A 22,433-nucleotide genomic window follows, 5' to 3' on the forward strand; every position below is an offset into this window, starting at 1 on the left:
CAAGGAGTGTTATACTTTGACTATGCTCCCTCTTCTACTGATTTCTCTCCCCCTCTACTGCCCCTTTTAGCCAAATGTACGGAATCAGAGGCTAATCCAAGGAAACTCTCAGTCCCGCTCCTCCTCGAGCTCTTTGCAGTATCTGACATTGTTATTTTTGCTGGGTGAGTGAGATAAAAGCATAAAGAAAAAAATTAAAAGCTCCTAACTTCCCTTCTTGGTGAGCCTTCTAATTCTGACCACGGCTTTTCAGCAGTCAGCTGCCCTGAAAACTCAACCTTCCTCCCACATTAGGACTAACACTTGTGGCTCCCTAATTTCCATCATCAGCCCGACCAACCTCCTGGAGTTTCAATCCTCTACTTACAACTGCTTATATCTCGATGTCCCATTGCCCCTCTCAGTCAAATGCGTCCTGATGTCCACACTGCCACTGAACCCGCTGTGCCTCCCAGACCATCTATCCCCACTATCACTGTCACCACATTTGGACACTTATTTTCTTGTCTCATTGGGGTTCACCGCCCTAGTCTCTATTTACTCCAACGCAACTCCAGAGCCACAAGACTTCTTTCTGAAGCACAAATCCAGTCACATCACTCTTCTGCCAAAGTCATGGGTTATGAAGAGAAATGGAAAATACAGATTAAAAACTAAATCAAAATACAGGTGAATGTATCTGATCTCAAGATGGGAAAGAGCTTTCCAAATATACTTAAATTTAAAACTCACTACTATAAAAATATTAAAAGGCAAGTAAGAAATAGGAAAATGTGCCAGAAATAAGACTGATAGGGTTACAATCTACATAAATATTTCTTAAAATAGGCAAGAAAAATACTAATGCCCAAATAAGAGGGGGACTATCATAAAGATCAAGGACAATTCACAGTAAAAGAAACAAAGAGTCAATAAATATAGGGAAAAACCAGCTCAAACTAGTTGTCAAGGAACTAACTGTTAAAATAACTACAAGAGGGCGCCTGGGTGGCTCAGTTGGTTAAGCGACTGCCTTCGGCTCAGGTCATGATCCTGGAGTCCCGGGATCGAGTCCCACATCAGGCTCCCTGCTTGGCAGGGAGTCTGCTTCTCCCTCTCCCACTCCCCGTTTTGTGTTCCCTCTCTCACTGTGTCTTTCTCTGTCAAATAAATAAATAAAATCTTAAAATAAAATAAAATAAAATAACTACAAGATACCATTTATAAAATTAGCACACAGTAAACACTAAAACTACTTAGCCAGGAGTACAATGAAAGTCAAACCCACACACTCACTGCAGGCATGAATTTAAATAGCAGCCTTTTAGAAAAGCAATATGGCAAAATACACTGCGAGACCTTTAGACAGTTTGATCCAGTGCATTTATTTCTAGAACCCCATCCTAAATAGTCAGAAATACAGACATGGATTTATGTACAAAGATATTCAGTGAAATGGTAGCCATTATTTTAAATTGAAGCCTAAATAATCTAACAATAAGGAAACAGATAAATAATTTAAGTGTAGCCATATAATAGAATAAATACTGCAATCACTACAAATCATGCTTTCTGGGCACACTTAACCACATGGCAAAATTTCCTGTTCCAATTTTTTTTTAAAGACTTTATTTGAGAGAGAGAAAAAAAGAATGAGCCGGGGGGGGAGGGGAGGAGCAGAGGGAGAAGCAGACACCCCGCTGAGCAGGGAGGCCGACTCAAGGCTTGATCCGGGATCATGACCTGGGCCTAAGGCAGACGCTGAACCGACTGAGCCACCCAGGCACCTCTCCTATTCCAATTTTAAGTGAGATAAAATTACACAGACACACCCACACACTATGGTTCTGATTTCATTTATTGAATGCTTAAGTATATATTTGAGCATGGTGAGAAACACTGGGAAGAAATACATGAAAATATTGGTAATTACATTTTGTGATGGAATTATAGAATATTTTCTTTTTTCTTTATAGTTCCCTACATTTCTTAAATGGTACACAGTCAATATATATTATTTTCATAATCAGAAAATAAAGCTCCAGGATAAAATACAAAGTCCTTCAGCACAACATTCAAGGCCCATTACAGTCTGATACCAAATATTTTTCCAGCTTTAACAAATAGGCTCTCATACCATAACCATGGTTCCCCACCCATTAAACCTTTTATTTATTCCTTTGCCCAAAATATTCTTCTTTGTTCTATTCTAATCCCTTCTCTTCCACCAAGACTCTAATTCTCCCAAGGAAAGTTATTAGTCCACAATGAATCCAGCTCCATGACATTTTATATCCACTATAAATCACAAATGTATACACCTTGGTTATGTTGATATAGTTAGGTATTTTACATATTTACATTTTCCTGTACTCTATGGGAACTAATTATATTTTACTCATCTTGTGTAACCTTATCAGAGTACCTGGCAGAATGAACAAAGGACATTATAAAAAAATTATAAAATTATTTTAAATTGCTAATCATAAATCATAAACTCTTCTATCGTAAAATTATAACAAATCTCCTTAACTGGTCTCTCTTCTGTTCAATCCTCCTCCCATCTGATCATGTTTCTTCCTAGCTGAAGGGGCTTCAACAGCATTTTATAATCCAGTGATACAATCTTTGCAAAGCAAAGACTTCTTTGCAAAGCACAAAACATCTTCCAAAATATACTGCTGCCTACTCCTTCAATTTCATCTCTAGCCACATCCCCTATATCTTCTACTACAGCCCAATGAAATCACTTGTACTTTTTAAAAAATTTTTATTTATTTGGGAGAGAGTGAGCATGAGGAGGAGGAGGGGCAGAGGGAGAGGGAGAAGCAGACTCCCCACCGAGCAGGGACCCCGATGTGGGGCTCGATCCCAGGACCCTGGGATCATGACCTGAGCCGAAGGCAGATGCCTAACCGACGGAGCCACCCAGGCGCCCCTAAACCACCTGTATCTTCCAGAACCATGCAGTGTCTAGCGTTTGTGACTTTGCTTATGCCAGGATGATGCTCCTTTCTCATTCTTCCTACAACCCTTTAAGTCATACTTTACCCATCCTTCAAGGGCATTTCCTGGATGTTAACTAGACTTTCCTGTGGTGATCATTTCACAGTATATACAAATATAAATCATCACATCATAAACCTGAAACTAATGTAATGTTGTATGTCAATTATACCTCAATGAAAGAAAAATGTAAAAAAAAGTCTCAAGTGGTGACTTGAGTGATGACCTGTAACAACTGCTCTTCCGCAAATTATTTCCATAATTATTACTAATTCTGCCTCCTTTGCTGAAACCTCTGTTCTGAACGGAATCATGTTTAAAGGAAGGTAGGAAATAATTTCTAAATCACAGCTTAACAACCTAAAGAACATAAATAATATCAATTTATATTCTATAAAATATGGTTTAAAAAAGCCAAGAGTTTCTGAATTTCATTCCCGTATTTAATTCATTTTTTACACATTCGCCTGTGTTTGTGAAAGACAATGGAGATACAAAGACAAACAAGATGACTTTCTAGTCATGGAACTCAAACCTCACAACTGCATAATGGCATGTAAAGACACCATGATGATGTATTAAGAATGATGCTCTGAAGAAAGGAGGATTGCAAGGTACAATAAGGGACACAGCAGAGATAGCCACCCTGGGTGACCAGGGACAGCCTCTCCGAAGGGGTAATTATGAAAGGGCAGAGAGAGAGCAAAATGTGAAAAAGGAGAAAGGCAGGAGATGTGACAGGATGGATGTTGATGAAGCCACAGAAGATCAAGAGAACGAATTTAAGGAGAGAACACAGAGGTTCACACTAAGGCTTTTGAACTTTATCTTGCAGGTTTGGGAATCAATAAAGCAGTGCTTCTCTCAGAATCATTGGGGCTATTTGTTAAAATACAGGTTCCTGGGCCTGATATCAGGCCTGAATCAGTATGAATAGAGCTGAATGGATCAGAACCTGTCTAATGAGAATCCCAGGCAACTTCATGCTGCAGTACAGTTTGAGAACTATCATCTAAAGGCTTTAAAAGAGTGGAATAACATGATCAAATTTAATTTTATAGATGTTTATCCACCAGCAATGTTGGCTGAAAAGATCAGAGTCATGAATATGAATTGGGAGGAAACAGAAGCCATCCAGATGAGGGAAGATAAAAGTATGCAACAGTACTGAGAATGTAGAGGATGGGGTGGGGTGAAGAATGTGTACATTACCCTTTTATTTCTAACACCATTGAGCTTCATATTTGTTTTTTCAAATGCTGAATGTGTAATGTCAAACACTATGCTTAACGCTTTGTACCTACTGACATTAATTTGCAAGACAAAGTTATTTATAATACATTATATCTAGTATGTTCTTGCTATGAAAATGAGTATTGATAGCTATCATATGCTAAGTTGCTGCCATGGTCCAGGCACTATGCTGGGCATTAGGTTCATAATATCACAGAAAAAGGTAAAACATCATCCTACAAGAACTTTAGGTAGACAGGCATGTCACTATGTATGAGGGAATAGGTAATAATAGCATAAGGTAAAATCAAGAGCCCACCACAGTACATTAGGAAATATTGTCTTTCCAGTAAAGATCTACAAAATTCTATTAGGAGAAAGGGAGATCATTATTACCAAAGAATATAAAATCAAACATGTTTGGTAAGGAAATTATTGAGGCAGCAAGAGTGGCCTGAAGAAAAAAGAAGACAAGAGTGAGGACACAAGGTTAGCTTTTAAGCTCTCTCCTCTGATGTCAACCACATCTGTGCCCCTTTCAGCACCCCGAGATCTGCTCTGGTTCTGTCTCTTTCCGGGAGGTGCGCCAGCAGACAGCCCATGTGCTTGGACAACTGAAAGGTTACCTAGTGTCTGGTACCATGACATCTGGATGTGACTGTGTGCGTCTCCTCTTATCACAACCTCTCAGCGCTGCTGATCGTGTCACCATGGAAAAACTGTACCTATGAGCAAGCCCCAGCCAAAAAAGGAGGGTGAAAAACAGAAAGCAATAATAAAAGCAGATGAGAACAGAGGGAGACTGAAGGAAAGAAGGAGAAAATGACTCATCCCCAAGTACTGCGGATGACCTGTAACAACTGACAATGGATTTTACTGACTTAAAGGCCTATTACAACAAAATACCCTATTCGGCAAAGTTGTGAGGGTTAAGACTTTAGCTAAGTGCACAGAGATGGCAGAGTTGATCACAGACACGTCTGATACTCTAATATGCCACACTAAGATTTAGCTAAAGGAAAATGAACAGAAACATCTATCAAACTCCAAGGATCTCTTAGCTTAATCATAAGATATACATATCTAGAGCAAACTAACTCATTCAAATCATCTTATAGTCTTAACAATTTCACATACAGGTTACCTAATCCCGGAAATTCTTTAACAGGAATGTTAGTATGCTTGTTCTGTCACCTTTATTAAGAACATCTGAAATGTGCGCTCACAAATTCCCTTTTACATTACCACGGCAGAAGATTAAATTCAACAAATACTTGTGGAGTGTCTATTATATGCAAGATGCTTAGAAGAAAATAAAGCCTTTGTACTTAAGGCAATAATTTCAAAACTTACTTGAAAAAGGGCAGAAAGAAAAGCTAAATCATAAAATATATCCAAGTGAAATGGCCTCAAATTTGCTAGTAAAACTCAATCGTAAATGCAAAAGACACACAATGTACTTAAAAAGCTAGTAAGACAGATATATTTGACATTTTCATTGTTTTAAGCCTATTACAATGTTATATTTTCTGTAAACAGGAAAATACAGATTTAGCCATTTCAAATACTAAAGAACTTGACTTAAAATATTACAGAAATGCAACAATAGGAAAAAATTATTGGATTGCTTGCTCATCACTGCAAGTGAACCTGTGGCAATCACATTAAGAGTAGCAGGTAAAATTGTATCTCAAGTGAAAAACCCAAGGAAAATGACAGAACTGTGATCGGGAGATTGAGCCTTCCTCGAGCCCAGGTATTTTTCAGCATATGCCCACACATGCACACCATAAGCAGCACGGCCAGCAGCAAGAAAACCACTTACAGTCTGCAAAGGAGAAAATGTGGACGTAGCCTTGTTACATTTATCACTATTATATATTTGATTACATGCTAGGTTAAATCATGTCTGCTGAAACACCTGGAAGCTTTGTCCCCTAAAATCAACGTTATAATGATATTTTAGGCATATGTCATTTTATCCAGTGACTTAGAGGAATTCAGAATGTTGGCAATAATTTTACTCTTGCATCATTCACTTCAATGGTCCTGATTTTAAAACTTATTTCTGAATCATTTTTTATCGTCATAGTTTTCAGGACTATTTATAAAGTTACCTAGTAAAATAATTATGTTTCCTGAAAAAGCATCGAGTCCAATCTATAACACCAAATAGTCCAGATTTCCACCTAAACATAAATTCGATTTATGCCAGTGAGCTTTAAACACCAGCTGATTTTGGGATGCCTGGGTGGCTCAGTCAGTTAAGTGTCTGCCTTCGGCTCAGGTCATGATCCTGGGGTCCTGGGATCAAGCCCCGCATCCCTGCTCAGTGGGGAGCCTGCTTCTCCCTCTCCCTCTGCTGTTTCCCCTGCTTATGCTCTTTCCCCCTCTCTCTCTCTCTCAAGTAAATAAAATCTTAAAAAAAAAAAAAAAGCAGCTGATTTTGATGCTGATGTGTAAAGCAGATGAGTAAATGATTTAAAAAAAAATCTGAATCTGCTTTGAAACCAGAGATTGAGGATACTAAGACTAGGAAATGTTATATATCTAACATACACATACACACACATACACACTTCTATAAATATCAACACTGAGTCCTAAAATAGAATATAGGAAAAATATGTATTTGAAAAATAATAATATAACATTTTACAAAATAATTATTTAGGTGTCATATTTCTAATGCATGATCTAAATAATTTTTTATGTCCTAAGTATAATATAAAGACTGGTTTATTACCTAAGAATATTTTGGTAGGAAAAATTAAACAAAAATTTTATTCTTGATTATGGATAGAATATTCTATTGAATACAAATCTTTAGGGATGTCTGGGTGGCTCAGTTGGTTAAGTGTCTGCCTTCAGCTCAGGTCATGATCCCAGGGTCCTGGGATCAAGCTCTGCATTGGGCTTCCTGCTCAGTGGGGAGCCTACTTCTCCCTCTGCCTGCTGCTCCCCCTGCTTGTGTGCTCGCGCATGCTCTCACTCTTTCTGACAAATGGACAAATAAAATCTTAAAAAAAAAATAAAGATCTTTAAAAGAACTTCTGATGCATAAGGTTAAATGCAAAAGGTTCAATGAATAAAAACACATTGATGTCCTAATGTGCTTTTGAAATATTCTAAAGTTAGCTAAGGGAAAATCCCACTACTTACTATAAGAATATATGGTTTTAATGTTGATGATTTTAAGTACATTTGACCCTTGAACAACACGGAGGTGAGGGCCACTGAGTCCCCTTCTCCCCACAGGCAGTAGAAAATCTGAGTGTAACTTTTGACTCCCCCAAAACTTAACTACTAACTATTGTTGACCAGAAGCCTTACCAATAACATAAAGAGTCGGTTAACACATATTTTGTATATGTATTAGATAGTGTATTCTTACAATAAGGAAAGCCAAAAAAGAAAATCATAAGGAAGACAAAATATGTTTACAGGACTTTCCCGTACTGAAAAAAATCCACATATAAATGGACACACACAGTTCAAACCTGTGCTGTTCAAGGGTCAACTGTATTAGGAAAAATGAAGGGAGGGAGGAAGAAAGGGAAACTATCAAGAAAATGTGTAAGACTGAAATGGATATTTGGTGCCCTCTGCTGTTGTATTGCTGTTACTTAATACTAACAGGGTAATAGAGTTCTTTCTCAGAGACTCCATTTAAGTTAAAAATAGACAATACACTTATTTGATTTTGGATAGGAGATTTTATGACTTGGCATAGACGACAATTTACTCAGAGCTGATGTTATTTCATTTCCTTCCATGTGTTTTTATTAACAAGTATATTAAAAAGCATAAACCAAAAAGGGATATTGAACTTATTTAAGAGGTTTTAAGGTTTAATACTATACAATAATTTCTGTCGCATGACAAATAAAATGTAAATTACTCAAAAATTAAGTATATGTATTAAATATAAACACTTAGGTCATGCCTGTTATGGAGATAATATCTTCTAAAGATATTTCTACAGGCCATGTCTTACTGGATAATGTTTGAATAATAATAATATCAGAATGGTATTAATATATTAAGAGATTAGAAGATTAATATTTTAATCCATAACACCAGCCCAAAAGAGATTAAGTTGTAACTCTTCCCAAATGGCCAAGTCATCAAAATCACAAGACAGGAGCCCTGGGGGCTGGGGCACCCCCACTCCTCCATTAGACAAGCCTTCATATGACTCACTCAACATCCTCTGCATCAATTCTTCTGTCTCCTAAGCAGAGGAGAGATGCTGCAAACAGTGAACAGTTAACACAACAGTATTCCCTTCACTGGTAAAACAGAGACAATAAAACCCAGCTCATTTTATGTCAAATCAATGTTAAAGACACATGTGAAAATAACTGAAGGAAAGAAACTTAAGAAAGAAACGGAAGGAAAGAAGGAAGAAAGGAAAGAAGGAAGGAAGGGAGGGATGGATGGATGGAGGGAGGGATGGAGGGAGGGAGGAAGGGAGGGAGAGAGGGAAGGAATGGAAAGGAAAGGAAAAGGAAAAGGAAAAGGAAAGGAAAGGAAGGAAAACTACTGAAGAAAAAAAAAAAGTGCTTCTAGACTAATGTATCCTCCTGGGTTTTCCAAACCCTTAACACATTTGTGAAGGAAAGGAAATGAGAGGATATTCTGGGAAGTCCACTCGCTAAAAGAAAAGCTAAGACTAATAATGGCAAAATGAACAGGAGAAAAAACAGCTTTAATCCATCCAGGGTCACAGTGGTGAGCAATCTCCAATTTCAGAAATACACTCAAGCAGATTCTAACCTGTTTTAAACCCTCTTCTCTCACTCACGGCTACCAGCTGCTGGCCTGGGCACACAGCTCCCCATGCTCTCTCTGCCCACTCACTGTCCCCACCCACGGCAGCACAGTGTTTTCTCTGCCTGGGATGCTCTTATCCACTTTGCCTTTTGATATCAAGCCTCCACACGAATGACTTTCTTCAGAGAAGCCTTCCCAACACCTCATCGGGTCAGCCATCTCCCAAGGGCTCTCTCCCACTTGGGGCATACCTTAGGTAATATAAAGCTCATCACAATGAATGCTCGCTCCTCTCCCTCATGAGAGCAGGAACCCCTCGACACCAGACCTGCTGGGTTTGGAAGTGACTCATGTACTCTCCAGCCGTTCTAGCTCCAGGCCTGGCTTATAGTTCACACTTGAGGTGTGCTGAATGAATGAAACCAGTCCATCATTCAATTCAGAGTATTAAACTAGCATGTGCTGAATACCTACTGTGATAAATGTGTGAAAACATGTTGCCCGTTTGACTTCATTACAACCTTATTACCTCCACTTTAAAGTTAAAAACAAATGGAGGGCTAGAGGTAAGCCAGTCAGTCACACGGGTCACAGAGCTAGTCGATGGTTAGGATATAGGAAGAAGTCCGGGTCCTCTGGCATCTGCCAGACATTTACTTCTAGATATCAAGAGCCTCTCAGCATTAGTTTTGTAGAGATTATAGAGATGGGGGCTGGGGGAAATGAATCCACTCCATATTAATCAACCCTCAAATTCTGGGTTATTCACAGTGATTCAATGAACAGTTTGTGCCAGGCACCGGAAATACGAGGAGGAATGTATCAAACAGTCCTTTGAGGAGCTCCTAGTCTGATACAGAGCAGCAGTTAGCCAGAGGTGACTGAGCCCTCACCCTCAAGGGACGTCTGGCACCGTCTGGAGACATCGCTATGAGTCACAACTGGGAGAAGTTGCTAATGGCATCTAGAGGGTAGAGGCTGGGGACGCTGCTAAACATGCCACAGTGTACAAGACATACCACAGAACAAAGAATTATCCAGCCCCAAATGTCAACAGTGTTGAGGTTAAGAAACCCTGACACACAGAAACAGACATGTAAACAAATCTATCTCCTTGTTTCCATGTACTGGTACCAAAGAATTAGTACCAGGATAGAAACGTAAAGCAAATGCCAGAGGGTCAGAGAAGATCCAAATGACTGCTTGACTTGGCGTTACCCGAAAACTTCAGGACCTTTTGCGGAGACAGTGGTCACAGAACTGAGGCTCGTGGGAGCTGAGGCAGTCAGCCAGGTGAGTGGCAGCTAGCCAGGGGAAGGCAGGTGGAGGGAGTGAAGGAGGCACGGGTATTCCCGGCCCAGCAACTAGCAAGTACTACGTTTATCGAAATACAGACTGGGGAACCAAGTTACAGTGCACTGTGGAAAACTAAAACCCCGATTTATGCTGACAAATCCCCTTCTTTCTTTTTTCTACACACTCTTTCTTCACAGCCATCCACTGCCCCTAGAAAATATCACTCTCACCAAGGCTGACTACGACCGGGTGTGAGGGTAATTACAAAAAAATAAGCATCTTCATACAAACTAAGAGAAAGATGTGTGGAAGACCACGGAAAGACCTCTGGATACACACAGTATAGAATTCCAACGCAACCACTACAACCACTTATACTTCCTATCCTTGGACACTGCAATAAACTGCCTCCCTGAAATGACTGCCCGATTAATATACTTCCATCCAAGGTTAATTGTAGGGCCTGCAACACCATGACATAGAAATCATGTTATGAATGTCATATGGGAAAGTTTTTTTAAACTTTAAAATCACTGTCACTGGCTCAAAGCCCTAATTGCCACCCCTCATTCTGGAAGATCTCACCATCCATATAGGTCAGTGATTTTCACTTATGGACTGCAGCCCTGGGTGGGCGAGGGTCCTCCTAATGGATATAAAAGGATTCGAAGTCGGAGGGCAAATGACACAATGTTAAACATGGAGCCACTATAGTAATATAGTGAGTTACTATGGTTATGTGGTCTAATTATGCTACAGGGGCTTGTTTTATATGTTACTATTTATAATTTGAAGTTAGTAGAGTTAGTACAGCTTTCTAGACTTTCAGTACTGAACTTAGATGTCACACAGTCACAAAATGCAGAGTATTAGTACAAAGATTCTACTGCATATGAATGTATGAATTGCCCATAAAAGAGATGTTTTGATATCAGCACATCATAAGTGCTGGTTTTCAACTGCTGTTGTTCTTGCTTTTAAATAAGCTCCCATTAAGGGTGCCTGGGTGGCTCAGTCGGTTGAGCGACTGCCTTCGGCTTGGGTCATGATGCCGGAGTCCTGGGAATGAGTCCCACACATCGGGCTCCCGGCTCGGGAGGGAGCCTGCTTCTCCCTCTGACCATCTCCCCTCTCATGTTGTTTCTCACTCTTCCTCTCTCTCTCAAATAAATGAATAAAAATATTTAATAGATAGATAAATAAATAAATAAGCAAGCTCCCATTAGTTTTGTTACTTTGTTTTGGGTTTTTTACTTGCATCAACAATGTTTTGCACTATTATTTCTAAAAACAAGAATAAGACATGTTTGAGCCTTATTGTTTGTTCCCCAATCAGCCCGCCAGAGGGCACTGCCCTCTCTTCTCACAGAGCGCTCACCCAGTGAAAAGCAGGAAGTACCGGGAAAGTGGGCTTCAGGGTCATTTGTGCCAAAGATGGAGACCATACTTGCCCTCCCAATTCGGTGGCTGTCTCGACTGCAGCCCACTTCAGCTGAATGTGTCCTCACCTCAGAAATCTTGAGCGTCAGTACCTCCACACTGACCACAATCTTCTCTAGATCCAGACCTTCCACCATACCTGCTCCTCAACCTTCCAGAGCAGTGGTTCACACACTGCTGCACATTACAGTCACCGGGGGAACTTTAACATTCCCAATGCACAGGCTGCATGCACACCAATCCAATCACAAAGCCCGTGAGAAGGAGCGAGGCACCAGTTTTTAAAGATCCTCAGATGATTTCAATTTGCAACAGTCTGGGAACCATTATCATAGAGGCATTCAGTCCCTGGATTCCACAATTTTGTCAAAAACTATCAGCCTCATCCTCTTTTGCACTCCTTCCCTCACAAGCCTAGAACTTCTGGTTAATCATATCAATCTCTTACAATTACATCCTCAATGCCCTTTAACTTCTGAATTACAGAATTGCAATTCAGGAGTGGTGATAAAATTTACCTTATACTTTTTCCTGTATTTTTTACTATAGCTAATTATGGCCCATTACAACTACAAATTCATAGTCAATCCTCTTACTCATCCCTAGCTTCCCCCCTCCCTTCCCCATCTCTACCTCTCTCATCGAGTCCCTACCTGGGTTCTCACTCCTCACAATCTTACCTATAACCTCTTGAAAAAATGTGAAGGTTTTAGGAATGTTCTCTTTTCAATTCCCATCCACTTCACATAGAAACCCACCCAGACATCCAGTCTGCTCCTCCCTCTCTTCAATTTCAGAAAATAAAGTCTTTCTCCTCCAGGTCAAAGCCAATTGCCTTCCCTCCGCCTTTGCAATCTGCCACTCTCTCATTTCCTGGGAAGCTAGCTTCATCAATTACCTCCTCCCTATGCTAATCTAGAATGTTCCTCTATCTACTGGCTCTTTAACCCTAATCCACAAACATTCTCACCCCTCGCAAACTGCATTTTCCTCTAGCTATTCTTTCTCCTTCCCTTAATCAAACTTTTTGTAAGTATCCTACATTTGCTGTTTCTATTTCCACACTTCCCATTCACTCCTGAACCTACCACACTCAAGCTTCTGTCCCCAACATCCTGAGGAGCAGTTCTGGAAAAGGGTACTAATGACCTCACTGACAAACACATTTCAACCCTTCCAATACTGAACATTTATAACATTTGATACAACTAATCACTCTCTACCCTTCTCAAAATTTTTGATCCCTTCAGTTTGCAAGTCAGCATAATCTCCTGGTTCTCCTCAAACTCTTCACACTTCTCTAAAGTGTTTCCACTTCCTCCCCTTAAGGTTAGTATCCCAAGAGTCTATCTCAGCCCATTTGCTACCTCTGAATAATCTCACGGCATTCCGTGGTTTTAAGTACCAGGTATCCATTGGAGATTTCTCAATCCATATATCCAACACCACACCCCTCCATCATCTACAAAGCAACTCATCATCATCCCCCACAAAACCTGCTCCTATATTTGATATCAACTTGATAGAGCCAATTTCTATTCAATCACCCAATCAGAAAACCTGTGAATCAACCTCACTCAGCACCTGCACCTAATTAATCACTAAGGCCTGCCAAATATCACTCACAAAAAATTATTGAATTTAAACTCTCCCCTACATTCCCTTATATCTGTTGCACACACTTGCTCTCATACAAAATTCTTTCTGAAGGAAGGATTCTAATGATTTTGTTTTTTTAAGTGTGAAAGCCACAGAGGCAAAAGCTAAAGTTTACGCACCTTCACATGGTAAGCATGGACCGGCCAGCCTCATTTCACACCACTTCCTGTCTCTCCTCTCTTCAATCCTCCAGCAATGCTGAACACATATAGTATTCCCCACTTCCCAGAACCTACTGCAACCCACCTCCATGCATCACCTGACTACATTCTACTCATTCTTCAACATCCCCTCCTCCAAGCAGCCAATCCTGATCACCACAGGCTAGTCCAGGTCTCCGCAATACTTTCTACATTTCTCAGCCATCTCGCTTACTCCTCTGCATTGTATTTAGCTGATTATATTTCCTGAGGGTCAATATCATGTCTTATTCATTTTGGCTCTCCAGGGCCAAACACAGTACCTAGTAGTCAATAAATGTTTACTGAACTAGACTGATTCAATTATTTTCTAACAGAGGCTATAAAAGTCAAGAAGTTTGAAAATCTTTTATATAGTCTAATAAAGAACAGATATTTCAAGCATATTAGAAGAAATTATATCTTACCCAAGGTACTAACACATTGGTATTTAGCTACAAATCTTTATATTTCTATCAAATTACTTCAAAATACCTTCAAGTTCCCAAATAAGAGTTAAATATAAAGTATCATACATAAGGGCTACAAAGATCTGGCTGTTGAGGTCATAGGGTTAAATCTATCTACTGTTCCTATTCTCTCAACAGTCTGCCATTTGATTTATTATGTGAGATGGTAAAAGGAATTTCTCCTTTGCTGTATCTCAGACACTGCCCAACAATCTGAATTTCTTCTCAGGTACACTGTGGATTGTTAATGTACTTCCAAAGAGAAACAAAAGTGTGCTAAAACCATCATAAAATAAGACTGATTTTTTCTTAGTTCAGAATAATATGATGAATTACATTTAATATGAACTATGAATTCCATTCATAAATCCATCAAACACCTATTATGTACAAGACAGAGGGCCAATAAGCACAAGAGCCACGGGGCTTGTTACGTTTCAAGAAGGGGAGCTTCCATGGGGCGCCTGGGTGGCTCAGTCGTTAAGCGTCTGCCTCTGGCTCAGGTCCTGATCCCAGGGTCCTGGGATCGAGCCCTGCATCAGGCTCTCTGCTCAGTGGGAAGCCTGCTTCTCCCTCTCCCAATCCCCCTTGCTTGTGTTCCCTCTCTCACTGTCTCTGTGTGTCAAAAAATAAATAAAAATCTTTAAAAAAAAAAAAAAAAAAAGAAGGGTAGCTCCCTCATATGTGTCATTATTTGACGGTGTTATGCAAGGATCACAGTAAATCCAGTCCTGTCTAATTTACGGATCCTTAAAAAAAAGGAAGAGAACTAAAAATCCTGTAATCATCAAAAAATGTAGTAAGTTCAATTAAATATGTAGTTAGTTTTTAGAGTTTAGTTTTATTCCTTAATGGTGTTTATAGCAACTTAAAACTCGTTACTGTGGAACTGGAGAAAAAGTTGGTGAAAAAATAACCTGAGTTGGAAATCTTCGAAGCATTCATTCCAAACTCTATGAAATAGCCACACATGATGCAAGTGCACATGGGTGCATGCACACACACACACACACACACACAGGAGAGCACTGCACTCACAACCAACAAGAGTGTACTTTCTAATGTGTGTGAGAGTACCATGAATGTGAGGTAAATATGAAGAGAGAATAAGAGATAACAACAGAATTAGGACATAAATACATGAAAGGAATGTGAACCACTTGTACAGAGATAAGGAGGAGGAATGATTAATGTAATATGATGGATGGATAGTGGAAGGGGGATGGAAAAAGAGGAAAATAGGGAAGGAGGAGGGAGACAGCGCAGCTGGACTTCTTTGACTTTCTTGTACTTATGGTGCTTGTTATAATAGCAATGTAATAATGTATGTTCAGAAATTGATCCCAATTACCTTACTTATATACCTGTGCCTAATCAATAACCTTAAATCTTTTCATATTACATTTATGGTTCCAAAAGAATTTTATTATTCCTTAAGGAATCTCTTTACCAAAAGCCTCACATTAAATTCTAAAATCTTCATTCTAGAAATGTTTAGATACCAATTGACAAACAATACAGAGGGAAGAAGTGGCAAAACAAAACAAAAAAAGTCACTGATTGTTCACTGTAGAGTCTGAAGTCATTCTCTCTAACCACTACGTTGTGAGATTGTGGATATGGGCAATAGGTGGGTCAATACATGAGGAAAATTCCAGCCCAGACTGAAGGACTCTGTCACTTGCCAGTAGCTTAAGGATGTTCTCACATAAACAGTCCTTTAAATTCAAACCCACAACTGACCCAGAATAGAGAAAACATATTCACAGATGTGCCTCATCTAGTTCAATAATAAATACACAATTAAGATTTAAAAATGAATGTTTAATACAATTTCTCCTTAACTAATTCATTACTGAATCTTACAATTAACATCAAGTATACGGAAACTCAAAGGGATTCTGGAAAGATCATGGCACTGATGGCAGAATAGTTATTGTATTTTTCCAAATCCTCACACAGAAATAGAGCAATATTAGAATAAACCAAATGTACTGAGAACATTTTCAACAAAATGAGGTAACAAAATATATCCAAAAATCCCAAAATTCAAGCAGGTGGAAAAACCCACCAACAGCTACAAGATCTATCTGGTATCTGGCATCTCTGCAGGACGAAGGAAAGGGAGTAGTGAGGTATGCGACAGATCTGATAGGCAAACCCCAAAACGCTAACCGACATTTATCAGGAAAATACAGTGGGCCCATTTAAAAACAACAGCTGACCGTGCGAGAGGTTTAGCCACCTCCGCAGCAAGCGAATGCAAGGGCCCACAGGAACAAGGTACGAGGGGCTGCCCCCTGGCAGACCCCGTCCACACACAACACTGCTGCTTCACGGCTGCCTTCAGGAAAGGGCCCCCGGGAGCGAGAAACTACCAAGAATGCAATCAAAACTGACAGGTAATTCCCCCCACCTGAAAAAAAGAGGTGAGGAATGGCGTTAGGAGATGTCAGAAAGTGAGCCACCGTATTTTTGAACTGCGTGCAACAACAACAAAGGAAGTTCTGTGAAGTTAGAGAAACTATCTGAACTAATCATTCACAGAGTCCAGGAGACTACTTCCCAAAGAAAAAAAAGTCAGGAACAGAAAAGCATTGAGGTCAAATTATGATAATTAAAAAGAGTAAGAACCAGAAAGAAACAGACATGCTCCAAAAGCAGATAAAATGAATGTGCTTATTTCAAAACAAGCTGAAGAACATTTTTAAAATGATACTCAACATGAAAGAACAACATAAATGAGCATTAGAAAAATCATAAATGAAATGACTGAACTCAAAAAGAATTAGAAATAAGACATCACGTTAGCAATGAAGCCTCAAATGAAAGAAACACAAGAGTAAATACATACAAAAATAATGCCTCAAGAGAAGCAGAAGGTGAAAAAAAGGACAATGTTAAGGATAAAAAGGAAATGAAGCTTCTTTTCCTTTGCGGAAAAGGTGCTGGCATACCTAAAGAGGCTTGGGCTGCGCTGGAAACTGTTTACATAAAGGGCAAATTGAACAAAGAAATACAGATGGCCCCTGACTTATGATTCTTTGACTTTATGATGGAGTGAAAGCGATAAACATTCAGTAGAGACCCTACTTGGAAGTTTGAATGTGGATCTTGCCCTGGGCCAGCGACATGAGATGGGACCCTCTCCCGTGACAGTGGGCAAGGGTGGTGGTCTTAGCTCCCAGTCGGGCAGCATGCATGAGGGTCAACAACAGACACACTGACAATCATCTCTGCCCATGCAAACTCCGCTTTTCATTTTCATTGCAGTATTCAGTACATTACATGAGATACTTAACATCGTTATAAATAAGCTTTGTGTGAGATGATTTTGCCCAACTGCAGGCTAATGTAAGTGTTCTGAGCATGGGTAAGGGTGGCTGAGCTAAGCTATGATGTTTGGGGGGTTAGGTGTATTAAATGCATTTTCGACTTAAGAGATTTTCCATTTACAATGGGTTTACTGGGATGTAACCCCACTGTGAGTCATGAAGACAGTAAATACACTGAAAATAGTGGGAATGAGGTTTCCCACAGCTGGAGAAGAGAGTTACAGTGTATCAGGAGGAGAGGCTAGAACAAACACTGTGGTGTCTGATTAGATGTGGAGGTAACACGGTTAACCGATGGTATTTACTGTATCTAGGAAAATAGAGGAACACAGACGTGTGCGCATAAACAGACACATATAATCTAGCTCTGTCTCCTGACACGGCTTGGATGCAATGTCATCCCAGGAGCAATGAGTGCATGCAGCATCCAGATTTGGTTTCTAATTCTTATCCCCATTAAAGAGAATCACTCATCACATAGGGACTCAATGAAGTTTATTTCCCTCCTACAGTCAGAGACATTGACCCCTTAGTTTTCTTAGGGAAGACTGGACAGATCACTAAGGTTCCTTTATTTATTAAAGACTAGACAACAATTAGTGTAATGTAAAATTTTTGTTCTAATAACCACTTAAAACAACCAAAAATGAAATCTAGATATACTTATAAATATATAATAAATATACAACCAACATATTCTTATTTTCTATGAAAATATTCATTAAAGTTTTGGAGTAGAATGTTAAGCAAGTTTGATTGATTCTTCAAAGGTCAGACATATCATAAGAATTTTTCTAAGGCCATAAACAGTTCACCAGACAAGGCCTGTATCCCGTATATAACGTCATACGGCTTGTCCCTGTCTGTACCTTACAGCGCCCTTTTCACAACAAATCATAAAGTCAATTCAATCAGTATAAAATTTTTTTAGAGTGAATTTTGTAAGCAAAGAAACACAGAGCATGTTCTCAGTAGGTTATATTTAACTTCTAAATTCCATTCTCTCACCTAGTTACACAGAATACAAAGCTACTGACCTTTGGAAATATAGCCCGTTCATTTTTTTTTTTTTAAAGGCTTTTGACTAATTAGACAACAGAGAGAGAAACGTAATGTAAGAGATAAATCATCCTGGTCATTTTTCAATTTCTTCAGCCTCGTGATCTTTTAATATAAATAGGGTGACTCTTGTACACAATGCCTAAGATATAAAGGTGCCAAACAGAAAATTACACACACTAGGCTTAAGAAATGATTGTCATGACATTAAAGGCTTTCTAGCTCCACTAGTAAAATCCCATTGACCCCAAGTATCCCCCAAGATCTCCTCACCAAGAACCAGCGTCTGTGGCAAATGCTTTATGAGAAAGTTCATCAAAAAGACCACCTGATGTGCTTAGACCATCTCCTTAACATATTACTTTACGCAGACATCAAATCCCACCACATGCTATCTATGATTTACTAGCTATGTTTAGTTTATAAATCTTCTAATTCCTAGTCCAATACATGACTTATGCTGGGTGTTACACGGCATTAAAATAAAGATGGCTCTGCCTTCAAGGGATTAAAACCACTTCCTATCTTTTAACAGATACTACAGCCTACTTTGCTCCTCTTCCACTGAATATTAACTTGGTTATATTCACCTCCCTCTCTTTCATCATTACCAATTAAAAGGAAACAACATCTAGTCAGGGCGAATTCTCCAGTTAACTCTACTATCAACCACCATGTCCTCTGACAGGGCTCCACCAATACCTCCTCCACCCGCAAAAACGTTCAGTGAGCTCCTAACACAGTAAAACTCGGCTCTTACCCCTGCAGCCACTGAAGCTACTACTCTGTTTTTTATCCTCCAAAAGCAAATGTCTTCCACGATTTCCACCTCTACTTTATCTCATCCTCATTCTTAGTTCATTGTACCAGGATTTCTGACCCAACTAACTCTACCAAAGTGGCTCTCCTAATGATCACCAATGACTTCCCTAATTACTAACTCCACTCTTATTTATTCCCCAAGTCTTAATGTTTTCTCACATCTCTGATCAACTGTTGACCTTGCTTCCTTCAAAACTTCATTTTCGGTTATATGTGTGAACTAGGCCATTGCAGTTTACTTGTCGAAGGTCACCCACAGGCAGCAAGTTACAGAGATGTAATTTAAATACAGATACACCTGTCACCAGAACCCAGGTTCTTAACCACTCCTTTGAATTGCTTTTCAAAAATGAAGCAAAGGCTACTCCATGGAAGAACTGTATCCACAATCTTGTTATTAATAATGCCATTCTCCGATGCAGGTGCAGCAAGCGATGACCCAGAGGCCAATCCAGCCCATTGCCTATTTGTGTATATGAAGTTTTATTGGAAGTCAGTCATAGTCATTCATCTACCTATTGTCTGTGGCTGCTTTCACACTATAATGGCAGAGTTGAATCATTGTGACATAGATTGTATGGTTCACAAAGCCTAAAATTTTTATTATCTAGTGCTTTATAGAAAAAGTTTGCAATGCCTGTTCTAACCAACTGTTTTTTTAGGCTCATCATTGGCAAATCTGAAGGATGATAATAACTAACTCACAGCATATCCGGAATACTCTAATGACAGCAGGCATCCCAAAATATGGACTACAGTCTAATCCATTCTCTTACTCTAGTGTTTATTTTGGGGGAAAAAAATCCCACCCCTACTCTCACTCTCATGCCACTTCTTTCCTAGAGGATGTTTGCTCCCCTTGTACACACCCCATCTCCCACCACTACAAACAAGAGGCAGATGTCTCCTATTACAACCAATCTGAAAGCCTATTCCGTGAGTTGTCTGTATCATCTGTTAACATCTCTGCCATTCTCCCTTCAGCCAGGCTTGGATCTCTGAAATCAGCTTGTATGTCTCAACTCTTCTCTTGCTTATCATTCTTATTTATTCAACCCACACAAGAGCTTCCAAGCCATTCCTTCTTCAACATTTCCTCTACCTAATCATATCCTGGTCCCCACTGCCTCTCACTCTATCAACCCAACAGCCTCACAATTCATTTCCCATGGCAATATTTGTAAGTGTCTGGCATACAAATGTCAGATACAGCAAAATATTTCTTAAACAGAGATCTCTTTTTAAGACTATTCAATATCGGGGTGCCTGGGTGGCTCAGTTGTTGAGCGTCTGCCTTCGGCTCAGGTCATGATCCCAGGGCCCTGGGATCGAGCCCCACATCAGGCTCCCTGCTCGGTGGGAAGCCTGCTTCTCCCTCTCCCACTCCCCCTGCTTGTGTTCTCTCTCACTCAGTCTCTCTCTGTCAAATAAATAAATAAAATCTTAAAAAAAAAAAAAAACTATTCAATATCGTATTTCTACCCACTAAGGCAAGTCCTCAGCTTTGCATTCAAATAGATTACACAATATGATTCCAATCTATTCCTCCAAGCTAACTTCACACTATGTTTCTTGGGTATTTCCTATGCTTCAGGTACTACATAAAGCACTGAAAATAAAAATATGAGAAACTCAGCTCCCGTCCTCAAGAAGCTTAAAATCTAACAGGGAAAACAGATACAGAGAAAGAAAAAAAAAAATACCTCATACAAAGTAAAGTGATTTAAGGAAAGGTCTGACCAGGAAGGTAATGAGTACAAAGAGAACACAAGAACTAATTCTGCCATAGGGGCAGAGAGGATAAGGTTTGGGGATGGCTTCACTATCCTCAGAGAAGAGGGAGTAAAGAAGCAAGGGTGGGGACAGGAAAGGAAACATAAGATATAGGATGTAGGATCTCTACCATTTCTCAACCTTTTTTCTCCAGAGCAATGTTTTTAAACCAGACACAATTTTGCCCCACATGGGGCATTTGGCCATAACTCAAAACATTTTTGATGGTCACACCTGGGCAAGAGAGGGTGCTACTGACATGTAGTGGGTACAGGAAAAATGATTCTCAACATCCTATAATACACAGGACAGCCCCTCACAACAAAGAATTATCCAGCCCAAAATGTCCGTAGTGCTGAGGTTGGGAAACCCTGCTCTAGAGCCATAAGGAAAAGAAGTAAAGGGGAGGGACTCGCTGACAGATTCTGCAGGATGTGTTGGACTGCTGACAATACAGAGATAGCAAAGAAGGAGAATGAGTTATGCCTGGACAGCCTCGCTCACTAAAACCACAAGGGAGAATGCAAAACTGAAGGGAGGGCAAAGGTGATTAATAAATGTTCCACATCTAAGGCTTCCCGAACAGGAATAGATCTGATCACCAAGCCAAGACAATCAACTATGAGGGAAGGGAGAAGACCCGAGCAAAGAGGCTGAAGCAGAGGCCTTCTGAGCTTTCTGTTACACATCATCCAATTCAATGCATATTTATTGCACAGCTGCTACTAGATGTCATGAGGGAAAGAGCAATAAATAAGTCACAATCCCTGCCTGCAAGAAGGCTGAATTTCAGTGGGGAGAATCAGAGAAGCATATAAGTTATTATAACACAAAGGAAATTAAGATACATGTCATAAGAGAAACACACAGCGGTTCAAATACACACATCTTTCAAAGATTCAATGCAGTCCTAGGAATAATTCCACTTAACATCCTCTTGATCTTCTAGTGAAAGAAAAGAATCAGAGGAGAATAAATTCCCTATCTTTGGGGCACCTGGGTGGCTCAGTCGTTAAGCGTCTGCCTTCGGCTCAGGTCGTGATCCCAGGGTCCTGATATGGAGCCCAGCGTCCAGCTCCCTGCTCAGTGGGGAGTCTGCTTTTCCTTCTGCCCCTCCCCATGCTCATGCTTTCAATCTCTATCAAATAAATAAAATCTTTTAAAAAAAATTCCCTATTTTTGTTTGCAAGGCTCTACACGTCTGCCATAATTAACAAAATTAGCAACATATAATATGTTTTTTTCCAAATAGCCCAACTGCTAACACCAGTCTAACAAGGAAAAGGTGGGATTCTTTCTATATAGTATTCCCATAAAGATTTCACTTTCCATTGAGAGACCATGAAAAAACTTAGTTCCCAAATCTTAGAGTCAGTCCTACACCACTGAGAGGCTCTTAGTTATGT

At 39.7% G+C, this 22,433-nt stretch overlaps 1 protein-coding gene across 2 annotated transcripts in view; it reads right to left on the minus strand.

Moving 5' to 3' along the window:
* WDR7 (WD repeat domain 7) overlaps window positions 1-22,433 on the minus strand; it is a 359,672-nt gene that overhangs the window by 248,110 nt on the left and 89,129 nt on the right. The window lies entirely within an intron of this gene.

The sequence above is a fragment of the Mirounga angustirostris genome, unplaced genomic scaffold (genome assembly GCF_029215605.1).
Source record: "Mirounga angustirostris isolate CCGP_5_RB_7025 unplaced genomic scaffold, mMirAng1.0.hap1 SCAF_14, whole genome shotgun sequence".
Classification (NCBI taxonomy): domain Eukaryota; kingdom Metazoa; phylum Chordata; class Mammalia; order Carnivora; family Phocidae; genus Mirounga; species Mirounga angustirostris.